Source organism: Patella vulgata, chromosome 1 (assembly GCF_932274485.2).
Source record: "Patella vulgata chromosome 1, xgPatVulg1.2, whole genome shotgun sequence".
NCBI lineage: Eukaryota > Metazoa > Mollusca > Gastropoda > Patellidae > Patella > Patella vulgata.
The window spans coordinates 21672270-21691243 of record NC_065879.2 but is presented as its reverse complement, the minus strand read 5'-3'; the positions used below and the strand labels follow the sequence as shown (position 1 = coordinate 21691243).

The following is an 18974-nucleotide window of genomic DNA, read 5'->3' as shown; positions in this document are numbered from 1 at the left end:
CTTAACTAGTCGGCTCGTGGTTCTCGAATCTTAGTCTCCCCTCGGGGAGCAGGGAGAACATCGGGCGAGTCGAAGCGGTCGTCGCTACTTCTTAGGGGGATCCCGAGCAAGCTTAAGCTAGGTGAGAGAGATCAATAACAGGTCAGTGATGCCCTTAGATGTCCGGGGCCGCACGCGCGCTACACTGAAGACGAAAGCGCGAGTGCCTACGGTCTTGGTTTGGTCAGGCCGGGAACCCGCCCCGAGAGGGGAGGTTGGGGCTGTTCCTTCGGGGGCAGTCTCGCCTACAACGGGTTAACCGTGCCAATCGTCTTCGTGCTGGGGATCGGGGCTTGCAACTCAGCCCCGTGAACGAGGAATTCCGAGTAGGCGTCCGTCATCAGCTGGCGCCGATTAAGTCCCTGCCTTTTGTACACACCGCCCGTCGCTACCTCCGATAGAATGGCTAAGCGAGGCCGTTAGACTGGGCCTGTCTTCGGACGGGCCCGGAAAGGCGTTCGAGCTTAATCATTTAGAGGAAGTAAAAGTCGTAACAAGGTTTCCGTAGGTGAACCTGCGGAAGGATCATTACCGTATACCTCTTCGCTCTTTTGCGGACGAAGAAACAAAACCCCCTCGAAACTTTACCGTTTCACGGTCGGTCAGACGCTAGGAGGCTCGTCCCGAGCCAACCAGTCTGTGGCGAGGCGTGCCGCGGCACTCCACTGCTGCGCACGGCCTCGGTTGTGGCTTCTCTCTTTGTCGGTACGTGTTTCACGACCCCCTCCCCTCCTTTCCTTCCCTCTCCCTCTTCCTCCCTCCGCGGCTCGGCGGCGGGAGAGACAGAGAGAGAGAGAGACGAGAGCGAGCCGGGCACGTTCAAAGAGTCTCGGTCGTCAGCACCGAGACCGCCGGCGATCTCCTCGATCGGTCTTGATTTTTTTTCACACTATGATGGAAACACTTTGACACGGGCCGTCGTTTTCGGCGGCCGTCAGACTTAATGAAAGCAAAAGCGTACGACCGTAGGCGTTGGATCACTCGGCTCGTGCGTCGATGAAGAGCGCGGCCTGACGCGTTAAGTGATGTGAATTGCAGTGAAGATCATCGACGTCTCGAACGCACATGGCGGCAGCGGGTCCTCCCGCGGCCACGTTCGTCCGAGGGCCGGCAGGTAAGAATCCCCAAGACTGGGAGTCGCGGCCGCGAGGCCCCGTCTCCTCAAAGGCAGACCTGACAATCGACGGAGCGGAGTGCGGGAGGAGCACGGGAGGGAGGCTCTCGAGCGCCCCGCCCAGTGTCACTCCGGCGTTCCGTTCTCGCCTGGGATTAACCCTCTCGGGTGGCTCACAGAACGGGTTCGGGGTGCAGTGGCGCGGGCGTCCTTCCGGGCGCACGTACTCTCCGCATCTCTCTCCCCTCCGTCACCTTTTCTCACCGGCCTCGGATCGAGCGAGATTACCCGCTGAACTTAAGCATATCACTAAGCGGAGGAAAAGAAACCAACCGGGATTCCCTCAGTAGCGGCGAGCGAAGCGGGAAGAGCCCATCGCCGAATCCCCCGTCGGACCTCGGCGGTTCGGGAATTGTGGCGTAAGGGTCCGACTCGTCAGGCGTCTGACCGTCCGAACAAGTCCCGCGGGACAGGTGTGCTCCCAGAGTGGGTGTGAGGCCTTTAGTTCGGTCTGGGTCTTCTGCCCGGCGCAGTCGGTACCTGCGAGTCGAGTTGCTTGGGATCGCAGCTCAAAGCGGGTGGTAAGCTCCATCTAAGGCTAAATACTTGCACGAGTCCGATAGCGAACAAGTACCGTGAGGGAAAGTTGAAAAGAACTTTGAAGAGAGAGTTCAAGAGACCGTGAAAGCGCCTACGGGCAAACGGGTGGAACCGCCGGTGCGATCAGCGGAATCCAGCTCGCCGGGTAGGCGGCTCCTCGCGCGGCCGGGACTTGTTCTTTTCGGAGGACGGGCTCGGTCGTGCGAGAGGGTTCGTCCCCGTCGGCGTATCTTCCGCTGTGTCGCGAGTCGCGACCGGCTCGGAGTGCTTCGTCTCGGCTGGAGTCAGGCGAGGGGCGCGTCCCTCGGGGCGTCGCACCTGTCTTCGGACTGCCTGCTCCGGTCGGCTCTAGGGCGAACGTAGCTCCGGGCCGAGGAACGGCCCCGTCCTCGCTCCCGACCTAGTCTCCCGGCGTCGTCGCGGCCGTCTTGACTGCCCCTCGTGGGCTTAACAGTGCAAGTGCGGTCGCTCGGTCGGCGTCGGTGGGGCGGCGGGCATTGGGGGACGGTCTAGAGGGTCCGCGGCTGGCCGTGGCGGCACTCTTCCCGACCCGTCTTGAAACACGGACCAAGGAGTCTAACGTGAGCGCGAGTCACAGGGAAAAACACTCCCTTGGGGCGCAGCGAAAGCGACGTGGTCCGATCCTCTCTCGGGCGAGGGGGGCGCAGGACCGGCCCGTCGGGGGTTGTTACGGCCTCGGCGGAGCAAGAGCGCTCGCGTTGGGACCCGAAAGATGGTGAACTAGGCCCGAGCGGGACGAAGCCGGGAGAAATGCTGGTGGAGGTCCTAAGTGGTTCTGACGCGCAAATCGATCACGGAACTTGGGCGTAGGGGCGAAAGACTAATCGAACCATCTAGTAGCTGGTTCCCTCCGAAGTTTCCCCCAGGATAGCTGGCGCTCGCCGAGACAGTTTCGTCCGGTAAAGCGAATGATTAGAGGAGTCCGTGCCGAAATGGCGTGGAGCTATTGTCAAACTTTGAACGGGCGAGAAGGGGTGCCTACCGCTCGATCTGGGAGGCTCGGCCCCCGTCGAAATGTACGAGTGCCAAGTGGGCCACTTTTGGTAAGCAGAACTGGCGCTGTGGGATGAACCAAACGCCGGGTTAAGGCGCCCGATCGTCACGCTCAGCAGAACCCACAAAAGGCGTCCATCGGTAAAGACAGCAGGACGGTGACCATGGAAGTCGGTACCCGCCAAGGAGTGTGTAACAACTCACCTGCCGAATTGGTGGGCCCTGAAAATGGATGGCGCTGTAGCGTGCAGCCTACACCCGGCCGTCTCGGCAATTCCTCGCGGCCTGCCGCGGGGACTGACCGAAGCCGAGACGAGTAGGAGGGTCGCCGCGGTCAGCGCTGAAGCCTTAGACGCGAGTCTGGGTGTAGCGGCCGCGGGTGCCGATCTTGGTGGTAGTAGCAAATATTCGAGCGAGAACCTCGAAGGCCGAAGTGGAGAAGGGTTCCGCGTTGCTCCTTCGATCGGCCGCGGGTTAGTCGGTCCTAAGGCCTGGGAGAAATCCTACGGGAAGCGGGACGTTTTTTTATCACAGAAAAAGTCTCACCCAATGCACGGGCCGAAAGGGAAACGGGTTAGGATTCCCGTACCCGAAGGCGGAGCACAAGCGGTGACGCAAAGAAGGTCGGATACGCCGTCGGGAGAGTCGAGAAGAGTTAACTTTTCTTTTTGAGGTGCGCTCGCTGACCCTGGAAGCGGTTCTGCCGGAGATAGGGAGCGAGAGCAATCAACTTTATCCGCAAAGCCGGCTCCAGCGGGGGCCTGTTCGGCTACGACTCGACGGTCCTTGAAACTCCGACGGCTAAACATTTCTTTGAAATCTATCACACGCTCTCGCCTCGGGCCGTACCTCAATCCGCCGCAGGTCTCCAAGGTTCGCAGCCTCTGGTCGATAGAACAATGTAGGTAAGGGAAGTCGGCAAAATGGATCCGTAACTTCGGGAGAAGGATTGGCTCTGAGGGCCGAGCGACCCGCTGCTAGCTTCGGAAGAGGGAATCCTAGAGCGGGAGTCCGCCAGGTGGCATATTAATTTGGACTTGGGCGCACCGAACGGCGAACGTTCTACCCTCGGAAGGGCAGGCGGACGGAGCGGGGTAGGGGCGACTCTCCCCGTTTTCGGCACGGGCGCGAGGAACGGCTCGATCAGAACTGGCACGGTCCGGGGGAATCCGACTGTTTAGTAAAAACATAGCGTCTCGAAGGCCGGAGATCGGTGTTGACGGGACGTGATTTCTGCCCAGTGCTCTGAATGTCACGGTGAAGAAATTTACGGAAGCGCGGGTAAACGGCGGGAGTAACTATGACTCTCTTAAGGTAGCCAAATGCCTCGTCATGTAATTAGTGACGCGCATGAATGGATTAACGAGATTCCCACTGTCCCTATCTACTATCTAGCGAAGCCACAGCCGGAGGAACGGGTCCGGGGCTGTCAGCGGGGAAAGAAGACCCTGTTGAGCTTGATTCGCGATTGGCTTGGTTGGGCGAGAGCGCAGGTGTAGCCTAGGTGGGACTGCTTTACGGCGCAAGTGAAAGACCACTACTGCGTTCCTCGTTCAACTCACTCGATGAGGACCACGAGAGCGGCCGCATTCGGGGCGGTGTCGGCGAGCGCAAGGTGCTAAGCGAGGGGTCCCCCGCGCTAAAGGCGGGCGGTCGGGCAACCGGTCGTTCGTCTTGCGGGACCAGGTCCCTCGCGAGGGCGATCGAGGACAGAGTCAGTTCTGAATTTAACTGGGGCGGTGTGCCCGCGAAAGTCTAGCGCGGGCGCCCCAAGGCCAGCTTCAGAAGGGGGAGAAACCCTTGGTAGAGCGAAAGGGCAAATGCTGGCTTGAGGATGCTTTTCAGTAGGAGGGATCCGTGTGAAAGCAAGGCCTATCGATCCTTTTGTGTCGCCCTTAGGGCGACGATGGGAGAGCTCTATTCTTTACTGCTTCCCGCAAGAGGTGTCAGAAAAGTTACCACAGGGATAACTGGCTTGTGGCAGCCAAGCGTTCTTAGCGACGTTGCTTTTTGATCCTTCGATGTCGGCTCTTCCTATCATTGCGAAGCAGAATTCGCCAAGCGTTGGATTGTTCACCCACCAACAGGGAACGTGAGCTGGGTTTAGACCGTCGTGAGACAGGTTAGTTTTACCCTACTGGTAGGGAACTCTTTACGAATGAGCGGTTACGAGCGGGTAGGACTGACTAGTACGAGAGGAACGTTGGTCCGGGATTGAAAGCGTTGGTGCTTGGTGGTTTATTGCCATTGGGGCTTTGCCTTTGTCCTGGGGCTTACGGCTGAACGCCTCTAAGCCGGAATCCCGTCCCACGACGTCCGCGTCTGCCTCTCTGAGACCGGCGACAGAACGATTAGGCCCTACTTCGCCTTCGCGGGCGAACGGGGTGGTGTGTGTCCGACCTGTGTGTTTCGGCAGGTGTCTTTCGAAGGCAGGTAAATCTGCTTGCAGACGACTTGGGTTTGTGCGAGTCGGGGTGTCGTACTCGGTAGAGCGGCCTGTTGTGGCTGCGATGCGTTGAGACTTGTCCCTCGACTAGGAGATTTGTCCGCTTCAGACGGACAGAGCTCTTGTTTTTTCACTACTCTTCTTCTGCCTGCTGCTCCTCTCTAGAGGTAGAGGTAGAGAGGAGATTGGATGTTGGCTTTAATATTTTGATTTAATTTAATTTAATATTGCCCGTGCCTACACGCAATCGGTGTGTTACCGTGGGTGGTGGGACTTGGCAACCGAAATTTGAGAGAGAGATGCGGGGAAGAGGCGGTCGGGCTGGAATAATTCCTCTAGACTCGAGGCTTTGGGAGAGAGATGCGGGGAAGAGGCGGTCGGGCTGGAATAATTCCTCTAGACGGCCGAGTGCCCGTCTCGCGGCTTTGGGAGAGAGATGCGGGGAAGAGGCGGTCGGGCTGGAATAATTCCTCTAGACGGCCGAGTGCCCGCCTCGAGGCTTTGGGAGAGAGATGCGGGGAAGAGGCGGTCGGGCTGGAATAATTCCTCTAGACGGCCGAGTGCCCGCCTCGAGGCTTTGGGAGAGAGATGCGGGGAAGAGGCGGTCGGGCTGGAATAATTCCTCTAGACGGCCGATGAACCTCTCGGCCGAGTGCCCGTCTCGAGGCTTTGGGAGAGCGATGCGGCCGAGAGGCGGTTGGGCTGGAATTGCTCGGGCCGGCCGAGGCGTGGATTGGTGGCCGAAGCTGGCTGTCGAGCTTTTTCCTCCCGCCGCCTGGTCTGGCCGTCTCGAGAACCCGCTGGTCTGGCGCGGTCCAAGAGTGCCCGTCTCGAGGCTTTGAGAGAGATGCGGCCGAGAGGCGGTCGGGTCGGGCTGGAATTGCTCGGGCCGGCCGAGGCGTGGATTGGCGGCCGAAGCTGGCTGTCGAGCTTTTTCCTCCCGCCGCCTGGTCTGGCCGTCTCGAGAACCCGCTGGTCTGGCGCGGTCCAAGAGTGCCCGTCTCGAGGCTTTGAGAGAGATGCGGCCGAGAGGCGGTCGGGTCGGTCGGGCTGGAATTGCTCGGGCCGGCCGAGGCGTGGATTGGCGGCCGAAGCTGGCTGTCGAGCTTTTTCCTCCCGCCGCCTGGTCTGGCCGTCTCGAGAACCCGCTGGGCTGGCGCGGTCCAAGAGTGCCCGTCTCGAGGCTTTGAGAGAGATGCGGCCGAGAGGCGGTCGGGTCGGGCTGGGCTGGAATTGCTCGGGCGGGCCGGCCGGCCGGCCGAAGCGTGGATTGGCGGCCGAAGCTGGCTGTCGAGCTTTTTCCTCCCGCCGCCTGGTCTGGCCGTCTCGAGACCCGCTGGGCTGGCGCGGTCCAAGAGTGCCCGTCTGGAGGCTTTGAGAGAGATGCGGCCGAGAGGCGGTCGGGTCGGGCTGGAATTGCTCGGGCGGGCCGGCCGAGGCGCGGATTGGCGGCCGAAGCTGAAGCTGGCTGACGAGCTTTTCCCGTCTCGGCCGGAATTGCTCGGGTCGGCCGAGGCGCGGCTTGGCGGCCGAACGGCGCTCTCGAGCTTTTCCCGCCGGACATTCGCCCGCCGCTGGCGGGGCGACGCGCTGACGGATCCCGACCAAAGTTGTTGCAGCGAGGGTCCCTGGCCAGAAGGGACGCCAAGAGACGAATTTGGAAGGGCGGCAAGCCCCTGGGAGCCGAAACAATCCCGTCGAAACCTACTCTTGCACGACGGTATACCTTTCAAACGAGTGCGAAACACTAGTATAGGAGGTAGGTGAGAGAGACGAGACCTGGTGCGGTGCATGTGTATACCTTTCCAACGAGTGCGTTTTCTCTTACATGGAGGGTGAAGCTCAGCCGGTCCTCGGCGGGGCAGTAGGGAACTTTGGCGGAGAATTGGTCGGGGCGAGTTTCTTGAGACGAGCGATTCGCGGTGGAAGGTTGGCCGGTCTCCTCTTGCTCTCGGTTGCGTACACGGCGGTTGAGTGAAGGCTAGGGAGTGTGTGTTCGTGCAGCTCCCGGTTACCCTTCTCGTCACCGTCGTCGCGCCGCTTGCTCGAGGGGAAGGATGGCACCCGAGACCGCGTTCGGCTCTCTCTCTCTCGCCCTTTTCTTCTTCGGCCCGGGGTTCTCTCTCTTCGAAGGCAGCGAAGCGGTCGGAAGGCGGGGGATCGTTTAGCCCGATCTCTCGTCCAGTCACCGCGCACTTTCGTACGATCCAAGACTCGATGGAGACGGTGGAGCGAGGCCGACCCGGGGAACTAAAAACTCCTCGGCGCCCGGTCACAGCTCGCGGCGGTCGGCGGTGCGGAGATTGATTTCTCGGCTCCTCCCGGCAGACCCGAAACGTTCCAGTGTACGCTTACACGGCGGGACAGACTGGCTCGTCCGATTGTCAAATCAGCGAGTCTCGACTACCATCTCCGCGCGGTCGCCTGCCTTCTTCTTCTCGGAGGGGAGGTTTGTGCGGCGCGGCGCGGAGAGATCCCGAGTCGTGGCGGCGGCGGTGTGTGCTCGAGCTTTTGTCTCCCGCGCTCTCGTCGTGGCCCGTCTCGGCTCAACCTCGGTTCTTCCGTACGCCTAGCGAGGGATCGCCCGACGACTTTCGCGGTCTTAGGGTCTTCCTCTTCGCCTGGGAGTGCGCGCAGCGAACGAGGCCGGCGGTGTTCAGTCCTGGCTACTGTCCTCCCGCTCGGTCGCCCCCCAGCTCGCCCCCGCTCTTCGGTTGCTCGCCTGTGCCGGCAACGGGAGACGGGTGTCTTGCGACTGGGGGCGTTTACTCGTGGTTCTCTCTCACTCGAACTCGTGAAGGCTATCTGGTTGATCCTGCCAGTGATCATATGCTTGTCTCAAAGCTTAAGCCATGCAAGTCTAAGTTCAGGCTTGTTCCTTTCGGGGAGCGAGCCGAAACTGCGAACGGCTCATTAGTCAGATAAGGTTCCTTGGCGAAAAGCGGGTCGGTTTAATGGATAACTGTGGTAATTCTAGAGCTAATACATGCAACGCACCGTGGTCCCCCCTTTCGTTTCTCGACGAGGCGGGGAAACGGCATTTATTCTCTATACCAGATCGCCCTAGCCTGCGAAGCTACCGTCAAAAGTAGCGACGGGGCGAAGCGACAAGTGTTGAAATCCGAATAACTGTGCCGATCGCGGGGTCTTTCCGGGCCCCCGACGACTTTGCCATGAAGTGTCTGTCCCATCAATTGGCGATGGTCGGCGACCTGCCTACCACGGTGTTGACGGGTAACGGGGAATCAGGGTTCGATTCCGGAGAGGGAGCCTGCGAAACGGCTACCACCTCCAAGGAGGGCAGCAGGCGCGCAACTTACCCAATCCCGACACGGGGAGGTAGTGACGAAAAATAACGTGGCGGGGCCCTTTAGTGGTCGCCGCGGGCGGAATGAGCGCAATTTAAAAGAGTGTGCGAGGAGCTATTGGAGGGCAAGCCTGGTGCCAGCAGCCGCGGTAATTCCAGCTCCAATAGCCTATATCGGAGTTGCTGCGGTTAAAAAGCTCGTCGTTGGATCTCGGAGGCGGCACGGTCGGGCGCGATACGCTGCGGGTCCGACCGGCGATTTCTCGGCCGTCCCTAACCGGCGCGCGGGGCGAGGTGGACTTCGCGGTCCTGCCTCGTTTTTCTCCTTCGCGGGAGAGAACCCGCCGCATTTTCTGTCTACCTTGAAAAAATTAGAGTGCTAAAGGCAGGCTAAAACCCCGAGCCTGAATATTTCGTGCATGGAATAAGCGGGGATGCTCATTTCCGGAGGGTGGTCCGGCCGACTTGGCGACGTCGCTTTCGCTGTCGGTTTCGCCGGAGAGCTAGGATTCGAGAGGAACGGTGGGGGGCGAGCGTACCGGGCGGGGAGAGGTGAAATTTTGTGATCCGCTCGGGACGACTCGAAGCGAAAGCGCTGGCCCCGGACGTCTTCCTTAATCCAGAACGAAGGTGGGTGGAGCAAAGACGATCAGATACCGTCGTAGTACCGACGGTAAACGCTGCCGACCGGGCCGCGGACGAGGCTCGAGAACAGCGGTTATGGACCCGTCCGTGGCGGCTTCGGGCAACCTGAGAGTTTACGGGTTCCGGGGGTAGTATGGTCGCAAGGCTGAAACTTGAAGGAATTGACGGAAGGGCACCACAAGGAGTGGAGCCTGCGGCTTAATTTGACTCAACACGGGGCAACTTACCCGGTCCGGACATCGTCAGGATTGACAGACGCTCGTGCAGTTCTTTCTCGATTCGATGGGTGGTGGTGCATGGCCGTTCGTGGCTGGTGAAGTGAAAAGTCTGGTTTATTCCGCTAACGGGCGAGGCCTCGCCCTTAACTAGTCGGCTCGTGGTTCTCGAATCTTAGTCTCCCCTCGGGGAGCAGGGAGAACATCGGGCGAGTCGAAGCGGTCGTCGCTACTTCTTAGGGGGATCCCGAGCAAGCTTAAGCTAGGTGAGAGAGATCAATAACAGGTCAGTGATGCCCTTAGATGTCCGGGGCCGCACGCGCGCTACACTGAAGACGAAAGCGCGAGTGCCTACGGTCTTGGTTTGGTCAGGCCGGGAACCCGCCCCGAGAGGGGAGGTTGGGGCTGTTCCTTCGGGGGCAGTCTCGCCTACAACGGGTTAACCGTGCCAATCGTCTTCGTGCTGGGGATCGGGGCTTGCAACTCAGCCCCGTGAACGAGGAATTCCGAGTAGGCGTCCGTCATCAGCTGGCGCCGATTAAGTCCCTGCCTTTTGTACACACCGCCCGTCGCTACCTCCGATAGAATGGCTAAGCGAGGCCGTTAGACTGGGCCTGTCTTCGGACGGGCCCGGAAAGGCGTTCGAGCTTAATCATTTAGAGGAAGTAAAAGTCGTAACAAGGTTTCCGTAGGTGAACCTGCGGAAGGATCATTACCGTATACCTCTTCGCTCTTTTGCGGACGAAGAAACAAAACCCCCTCGAAACTTTACCGTTTCACGGTCGGTCAGACGCTAGGAGGCTCGTCCCGAGCCAACCAGTCTGTGGCGAGGCGTGCCGCGGCACTCCACTGCTGCGCACGGCCTCGGTTGTGGCTTCTCTCTTTGTCGGTACGTGTTTCACGACCCCCTCCCCTCCTTTCCTTCCCTCTCCCTCTTCCTCCCTCCGCGGCTCGGCGGCGGGAGAGACAGAGAGAGAGAGAGACGAGAGCGAGCCGGGCACGTTCAAAGAGTCTCGGTCGTCAGCACCGAGACCGCCGGCGATCTCCTCGATCGGTCTTGATTTTTTTTCACACTATGATGGAAACACTTTGACACGGGCCGTCGTTTTCGGCGGCCGTCAGACTTAATGAAAGCAAAAGCGTACGACCGTAGGCGTTGGATCACTCGGCTCGTGCGTCGATGAAGAGCGCGGCCTGACGCGTTAAGTGATGTGAATTGCAGTGAAGATCATCGACGTCTCGAACGCACATGGCGGCAGCGGGTCCTCCCGCGGCCACGTTCGTCCGAGGGCCGGCAGGTAAGAATCCCCAAGACTGGGAGTCGCGGCCGCGAGGCCCCGTCTCCTCAAAGGCAGACCTGACAATCGACGGAGCGGAGTGCGGGAGGAGCACGGGAGGGAGGCTCTCGAGCGCCCCGCCCAGTGTCACTCCGGCGTTCCGTTCTCGCCTGGGATTAACCCTCTCGGGTGGCTCACAGAACGGGTTCGGGGTGCAGTGGCGCGGGCGTCCTTCCGGGCGCACGTACTCTCCGCATCTCTCTCCCCTCCGTCACCTTTTCTCACCGGCCTCGGATCGAGCGAGATTACCCGCTGAACTTAAGCATATCACTAAGCGGAGGAAAAGAAACCAACCGGGATTCCCTCAGTAGCGGCGAGCGAAGCGGGAAGAGCCCATCGCCGAATCCCCCGTCGGACCTCGGCGGTTCGGGAATTGTGGCGTAAGGGTCCGACTCGTCAGGCGTCTGACCGTCCGAACAAGTCCCGCGGGACAGGTGTGCTCCCAGAGTGGGTGTGAGGCCTTTAGTTCGGTCTGGGTCTTCTGCCCGGCGCAGTCGGTACCTGCGAGTCGAGTTGCTTGGGATCGCAGCTCAAAGCGGGTGGTAAGCTCCATCTAAGGCTAAATACTTGCACGAGTCCGATAGCGAACAAGTACCGTGAGGGAAAGTTGAAAAGAACTTTGAAGAGAGAGTTCAAGAGACCGTGAAAGCGCCTACGGGCAAACGGGTGGAACCGCCGGTGCGATCAGCGGAATCCAGCTCGCCGGGTAGGCGGCTCCTCGCGCGGCCGGGACTTGTTCTTTTCGGAGGACGGGCTCGGTCGTGCGAGAGGGTTCGTCCCCGTCGGCGTATCTTCCGCTGTGTCGCGAGTCGCGACCGGCTCGGAGTGCTTCGTCTCGGCTGGAGTCAGGCGAGGGGCGCGTCCCTCGGGGCGTCGCACCTGTCTTCGGACTGCCTGCTCCGGTCGGCTCTAGGGCGAACGTAGCTCCGGGCCGAGGAACGGCCCCGTCCTCGCTCCCGACCTAGTCTCCCGGCGTCGTCGCGGCCGTCTTGACTGCCCCTCGTGGGCTTAACAGTGCAAGTGCGGTCGCTCGGTCGGCGTCGGTGGGGCGGCGGGCATTGGGGGACGGTCTAGAGGGTCCGCGGCTGGCCGTGGCGGCACTCTTCCCGACCCGTCTTGAAACACGGACCAAGGAGTCTAACGTGAGCGCGAGTCACAGGGAAAAACACTCCCTTGGGGCGCAGCGAAAGCGACGTGGTCCGATCCTCTCTCGGGCGAGGGGGGCGCAGGACCGGCCCGTCGGGGGTTGTTACGGCCTCGGCGGAGCAAGAGCGCTCGCGTTGGGACCCGAAAGATGGTGAACTAGGCCCGAGCGGGACGAAGCCGGGAGAAATGCTGGTGGAGGTCCTAAGTGGTTCTGACGCGCAAATCGATCACGGAACTTGGGCGTAGGGGCGAAAGACTAATCGAACCATCTAGTAGCTGGTTCCCTCCGAAGTTTCCCCCAGGATAGCTGGCGCTCGCCGAGACAGTTTCGTCCGGTAAAGCGAATGATTAGAGGAGTCCGTGCCGAAATGGCGTGGAGCTATTGTCAAACTTTGAACGGGCGAGAAGGGGTGCCTACCGCTCGATCTGGGAGGCTCGGCCCCCGTCGAAATGTACGAGTGCCAAGTGGGCCACTTTTGGTAAGCAGAACTGGCGCTGTGGGATGAACCAAACGCCGGGTTAAGGCGCCCGATCGTCACGCTCAGCAGAACCCACAAAAGGCGTCCATCGGTAAAGACAGCAGGACGGTGACCATGGAAGTCGGTACCCGCCAAGGAGTGTGTAACAACTCACCTGCCGAATTGGTGGGCCCTGAAAATGGATGGCGCTGTAGCGTGCAGCCTACACCCGGCCGTCTCGGCAATTCCTCGCGGCCTGCCGCGGGGACTGACCGAAGCCGAGACGAGTAGGAGGGTCGCCGCGGTCAGCGCTGAAGCCTTAGACGCGAGTCTGGGTGTAGCGGCCGCGGGTGCCGATCTTGGTGGTAGTAGCAAATATTCGAGCGAGAACCTCGAAGGCCGAAGTGGAGAAGGGTTCCGCGTTGCTCCTTCGATCGGCCGCGGGTTAGTCGGTCCTAAGGCCTGGGAGAAATCCTACGGGAAGCGGGACGTTTTTTTATCACAGAAAAAGTCTCACCCAATGCACGGGCCGAAAGGGAAACGGGTTAGGATTCCCGTACCCGAAGGCGGAGCACAAGCGGTGACGCAAAGAAGGTCGGATACGCCGTCGGGAGAGTCGAGAAGAGTTAACTTTTCTTTTTGAGGTGCGCTCGCTGACCCTGGAAGCGGTTCTGCCGGAGATAGGGAGCGAGAGCAATCAACTTTATCCGCAAAGCCGGCTCCAGCGGGGGCCTGTTCGGCTACGACTCGACGGTCCTTGAAACTCCGACGGCTAAACATTTCTTTGAAATCTATCACACGCTCTCGCCTCGGGCCGTACCTCAATCCGCCGCAGGTCTCCAAGGTTCGCAGCCTCTGGTCGATAGAACAATGTAGGTAAGGGAAGTCGGCAAAATGGATCCGTAACTTCGGGAGAAGGATTGGCTCTGAGGGCCGAGCGACCCGCTGCTAGCTTCGGAAGAGGGAATCCTAGAGCGGGAGTCCGCCAGGTGGCATATTAATTTGGACTTGGGCGCACCGAACGGCGAACGTTCTACCCTCGGAAGGGCAGGCGGACGGAGCGGGGTAGGGGCGACTCTCCCCGTTTTCGGCACGGGCGCGAGGAACGGCTCGATCAGAACTGGCACGGTCCGGGGGAATCCGACTGTTTAGTAAAAACATAGCGTCTCGAAGGCCGGAGATCGGTGTTGACGGGACGTGATTTCTGCCCAGTGCTCTGAATGTCACGGTGAAGAAATTTACGGAAGCGCGGGTAAACGGCGGGAGTAACTATGACTCTCTTAAGGTAGCCAAATGCCTCGTCATGTAATTAGTGACGCGCATGAATGGATTAACGAGATTCCCACTGTCCCTATCTACTATCTAGCGAAGCCACAGCCGGAGGAACGGGTCCGGGGCTGTCAGCGGGGAAAGAAGACCCTGTTGAGCTTGATTCGCGATTGGCTTGGTTGGGCGAGAGCGCAGGTGTAGCCTAGGTGGGACTGCTTTACGGCGCAAGTGAAAGACCACTACTGCGTTCCTCGTTCAACTCACTCGATGAGGACCACGAGAGCGGCCGCATTCGGGGCGGTGTCGGCGAGCGCAAGGTGCTAAGCGAGGGGTCCCCCGCGCTAAAGGCGGGCGGTCGGGCAACCGGTCGTTCGTCTTGCGGGACCAGGTCCCTCGCGAGGGCGATCGAGGACAGAGTCAGTTCTGAATTTAACTGGGGCGGTGTGCCCGCGAAAGTCTAGCGCGGGCGCCCCAAGGCCAGCTTCAGAAGGGGGAGAAACCCTTGGTAGAGCGAAAGGGCAAATGCTGGCTTGAGGATGCTTTTCAGTAGGAGGGATCCGTGTGAAAGCAAGGCCTATCGATCCTTTTGTGTCGCCCTTAGGGCGACGATGGGAGAGCTCTATTCTTTACTGCTTCCCGCAAGAGGTGTCAGAAAAGTTACCACAGGGATAACTGGCTTGTGGCAGCCAAGCGTTCTTAGCGACGTTGCTTTTTGATCCTTCGATGTCGGCTCTTCCTATCATTGCGAAGCAGAATTCGCCAAGCGTTGGATTGTTCACCCACCAACAGGGAACGTGAGCTGGGTTTAGACCGTCGTGAGACAGGTTAGTTTTACCCTACTGGTAGGGAACTCTTTACGAATGAGCGGTTACGAGCGGGTAGGACTGACTAGTACGAGAGGAACGTTGGTCCGGGATTGAAAGCGTTGGTGCTTGGTGGTTTATTGCCATTGGGGCTTTGCCTTTGTCCTGGGGCTTACGGCTGAACGCCTCTAAGCCGGAATCCCGTCCCACGACGTCCGCGTCTGCCTCTCTGAGACCGGCGACAGAACGATTAGGCCCTACTTCGCCTTCGCGGGCGAACGGGGTGGTGTGTGTCCGACCTGTGTGTTTCGGCAGGTGTCTTTCGAAGGCAGGTAAATCTGCTTGCAGACGACTTGGGTTTGTGCGAGTCGGGGTGTCGTACTCGGTAGAGCGGCCTGTTGTGGCTGCGATGCGTTGAGACTTGTCCCTCGACTAGGAGATTTGTCCGCTTCAGACGGACAGAGCTCTTGTTTTTTCACTACTCTTCTTCTGCCTGCTGCTCCTCTCTAGAGGTAGAGGTAGAGAGGAGATTGGATGTTGGCTTTAATATTTTGATTTAATTTAATTTAATATTGCCCGTGCCTACACGCAATCGGTGTGTTACCGTGGGTGGTGGGACTTGGCAACCGAAATTTGAGAGAGAGATGCGGGGAAGAGGCGGTCGGGCTGGAATAATTCCTCTAGACTCGAGGCTTTGGGAGAGAGATGCGGGGAAGAGGCGGTCGGGCTGGAATAATTCCTCTAGACGGCCGAGTGCCCGTCTCGCGGCTTTGGGAGAGAGATGCGGGGAAGAGGCGGTCGGGCTGGAATAATTCCTCTAGACGGCCGAGTGCCCGCCTCGAGGCTTTGGGAGAGAGATGCGGGGAAGAGGCGGTCGGGCTGGAATAATTCCTCTAGACGGCCGAGTGCCCGCCTCGAGGCTTTGGGAGAGAGATGCGGGGAAGAGGCGGTCGGGCTGGAATAATTCCTCTAGACGGCCGATGAACCTCTCGGCCGAGTGCCCGTCTCGAGGCTTTGGGAGAGCGATGCGGCCGAGAGGCGGTTGGGCTGGAATTGCTCGGGCCGGCCGAGGCGTGGATTGGTGGCCGAAGCTGGCTGTCGAGCTTTTTCCTCCCGCCGCCTGGTCTGGCCGTCTCGAGAACCCGCTGGTCTGGCGCGGTCCAAGAGTGCCCGTCTCGAGGCTTTGAGAGAGATGCGGCCGAGAGGCGGTCGGGTCGGGCTGGAATTGCTCGGGCCGGCCGAGGCGTGGATTGGCGGCCGAAGCTGGCTGTCGAGCTTTTTCCTCCCGCCGCCTGGTCTGGCCGTCTCGAGAACCCGCTGGTCTGGCGCGGTCCAAGAGTGCCCGTCTCGAGGCTTTGAGAGAGATGCGGCCGAGAGGCGGTCGGGTCGGTCGGGCTGGAATTGCTCGGGCCGGCCGAGGCGTGGATTGGCGGCCGAAGCTGGCTGTCGAGCTTTTTCCTCCCGCCGCCTGGTCTGGCCGTCTCGAGAACCCGCTGGGCTGGCGCGGTCCAAGAGTGCCCGTCTCGAGGCTTTGAGAGAGATGCGGCCGAGAGGCGGTCGGGTCGGGCTGGGCTGGAATTGCTCGGGCGGGCCGGCCGGCCGGCCGAAGCGTGGATTGGCGGCCGAAGCTGGCTGTCGAGCTTTTTCCTCCCGCCGCCTGGTCTGGCCGTCTCGAGACCCGCTGGGCTGGCGCGGTCCAAGAGTGCCCGTCTGGAGGCTTTGAGAGAGATGCGGCCGAGAGGCGGTCGGGTCGGGCTGGAATTGCTCGGGCGGGCCGGCCGAGGCGCGGATTGGCGGCCGAAGCTGAAGCTGGCTGACGAGCTTTTCCCGTCTCGGCCGGAATTGCTCGGGTCGGCCGAGGCGCGGCTTGGCGGCCGAACGGCGCTCTCGAGCTTTTCCCGCCGGACATTCGCCCGCCGCTGGCGGGGCGACGCGCTGACGGATCCCGACCAAAGTTGTTGCAGCGAGGGTCCCTGGCCAGAAGGGACGCCAAGAGACGAATTTGGAAGGGCGGCAAGCCCCTGGGAGCCGAAACAATCCCGTCGAAACCTACTCTTGCACGACGGTATACCTTTCAAACGAGTGCGAAACACTAGTATAGGAGGTAGGTGAGAGAGACGAGACCTGGTGCGGTGCATGTGTATACCTTTCCAACGAGTGCGTTTTCTCTTACATGGAGGGTGAAGCTCAGCCGGTCCTCGGCGGGGCAGTAGGGAACTTTGGCGGAGAATTGGTCGGGGCGAGTTTCTTGAGACGAGCGATTCGCGGTGGAAGGTTGGCCGGTCTCCTCTTGCTCTCGGTTGCGTACACGGCGGTTGAGTGAAGGCTAGGGAGTGTGTGTTCGTGCAGCTCCCGGTTACCCTTCTCGTCACCGTCGTCGCGCCGCTTGCTCGAGGGGAAGGATGGCACCCGAGACCGCGTTCGGCTCTCTCTCTCTCGCCCTTTTCTTCTTCGGCCCGGGGTTCTCTCTCTTCGAAGGCAGCGAAGCGGTCGGAAGGCGGGGGATCGTTTAGCCCGATCTCTCGTCCAGTCACCGCGCACTTTCGTACGATCCAAGACTCGATGGAGACGGTGGAGCGAGGCCGACCCGGGGAACTAAAAACTCCTCGGCGCCCGGTCACAGCTCGCGGCGGTCGGCGGTGCGGAGATTGATTTCTCGGCTCCTCCCGGCAGACCCGAAACGTTCCAGTGTACGCTTACACGGCGGGACAGACTGGCTCGTCCGATTGTCAAATCAGCGAGTCTCGACTACCATCTCCGCGCGGTCGCCTGCCTTCTTCTTCTCGGAGGGGAGGTTTGTGCGGCGCGGCGCGGAGAGATCCCGAGTCGTGGCGGCGGCGGTGTGTGCTCGAGCTTTTGTCTCCCGCGCTCTCGTCGTGGCCCGTCTCGGCTCAACCTCGGTTCTTCCGTACGCCTAGCGAGGGATCGCCCGACGACTTTCGCGGTCTTAGGGTCTTCCTCTTCGCCTGGGAGTGCGCGCAGCGAACGAGGCCGGCGGTGTTCAGTCCTGGCTACTGTCCTCCCGCTCGGTCGCCCCCCAGCTCGCCCCCGCTCTTCGGTTGCTCGCCTGTGCCGGCAACGGGAGACGGGTGTCTTGCGACTGGGGGCGTTTACTCGTGGTTCTCTCTCACTCGAACTCGTGAAGGCTATCTGGTTGATCCTGCCAGTGATCATATGCTTGTCTCAAAGCTTAAGCCATGCAAGTCTAAGTTCAGGCTTGTTCCTTTCGGGGAGCGAGCCGAAACTGCGAACGGCTCATTAGTCAGATAAGGTTCCTTGGCGAAAAGCGGGTCGGTTTAATGGATAACTGTGGTAATTCTAGAGCTAATACATGCAACGCACCGTGGTCCCCCCTTTCGTTTCTCGACGAGGCGGGGAAACGGCATTTATTCTCTATACCAGATCGCCCTAGCCTGCGAAGCTACCGTCAAAAGTAGCGACGGGGCGAAGCGACAAGTGTTGAAATCCGAATAACTGTGCCGATCGCGGGGTCTTTCCGGGCCCCCGACGACTTTGCCATGAAGTGTCTGTCCCATCAATTGGCGATGGTCGGCGACCTGCCTACCACGGTGTTGACGGGTAACGGGGAATCAGGGTTCGATTCCGGAGAGGGAGCCTGCGAAACGGCTACCACCTCCAAGGAGGGCAGCAGGCGCGCAACTTACCCAATCCCGACACGGGGAGGTAGTGACGAAAAATAACGTGGCGGGGCCCTTTAGTGGTCGCCGCGGGCGGAATGAGCGCAATTTAAAAGAGTGTGCGAGGAGCTATTGGAGGGCAAGCCTGGTGCCAGCAGCCGCGGTAATTCCAGCTCCAATAGCCTATATCGGAGTTGCTGCGGTTAAAAAGCTCGTCGTTGGATCTCGGAGGCGGCACGGTCGGGCGCGATACGCTGCGGGTCCGACCGGCGATTTCTCGGCCGTCCCTAACCGGCGCGCGGGGCGAGGTGGACTTCGCGGTCCTGCCTCGTTTTTCTCCTTCGCGGGAGAGAACCCGCCGCATTTTCTGTCTACCTTGAAAAAATTAGAGTGCTAAAGGCAGGCTAAAACCCCGAGCCTGAATATTTCGTGCATGGAATAAGCGGGGATGCTCATTTCCGGAGGGTGGTCCGGCCGACTTGGCGACGTCGCTTTCGCTGTCGGTTTCGCCGGAGAGCTAGGATTCGAGAGGAACGGTGGGGGGCGAGCGTACCGGGCGGGGAGAGGTGAAATTTTGTGATCCGCTCGGGACGACTCGAAGCGAAAGCGCTGGCCCCGGACGTCTTCCTTAATCCAGAACGAAGGTGGGTGGAGCAAAGACGATCAGATACCGTCGTAGTACCGACGGTAAACGCTGCCGACCGGGCCGCGGACGAGGCTCGAGAACAGCGGTTATGGACCCGTCCGTGGCGGCTTCGGGCAACCTGAGAGTTTACGGGTTCCGGGGGTAGTATGGTCGCAAGGCTGAAACTTGAAGGAATTGACGGAAGGGCACCACAAGGAGTGGAGCCTGCGGCTTAATTTGACTCAACACGGGGCAACTTACCCGGTCCGGACATCGTCAGGATTGACAGACGCTCGTGCAGTTCTTTCTCGATTCGAT

At 60.4% G+C, this 18974-nt stretch overlaps 4 non-coding genes across 4 annotated transcripts; all 4 read left to right on the top strand.

The window, feature by feature from the left end:
- Nucleotides 1–1000: 1000 nt before the first annotated feature.
- Nucleotides 1001–1149, top strand: LOC130010577 (5.8S ribosomal RNA). The gene has a single exon (XR_008785898.1). It is a non-coding gene; the product is annotated as a 5.8S ribosomal RNA (ribosomal RNA).
- A 268-nt stretch (nt 1150–1417) lies between these two features.
- Nucleotides 1418–5313, top strand: LOC130010581 (large subunit ribosomal RNA). Its single transcript, XR_008785902.1, has one exon. It is a non-coding gene; the product is annotated as a large subunit ribosomal RNA (ribosomal RNA).
- A 5212-nt stretch (nt 5314–10525) lies between these two features.
- Nucleotides 10526–10674, top strand: LOC130010576 (5.8S ribosomal RNA). Its single transcript, XR_008785897.1, has one exon. It is a non-coding gene; the product is annotated as a 5.8S ribosomal RNA (ribosomal RNA).
- A 268-nt stretch (nt 10675–10942) lies between these two features.
- LOC130010580 (large subunit ribosomal RNA) lies at nt 10943–14838 on the top strand. Its single transcript, XR_008785901.1, has one exon. It is a non-coding gene; the product is annotated as a large subunit ribosomal RNA (ribosomal RNA).
- Nucleotides 14839–18974: the final 4136 nt, after the last annotated feature.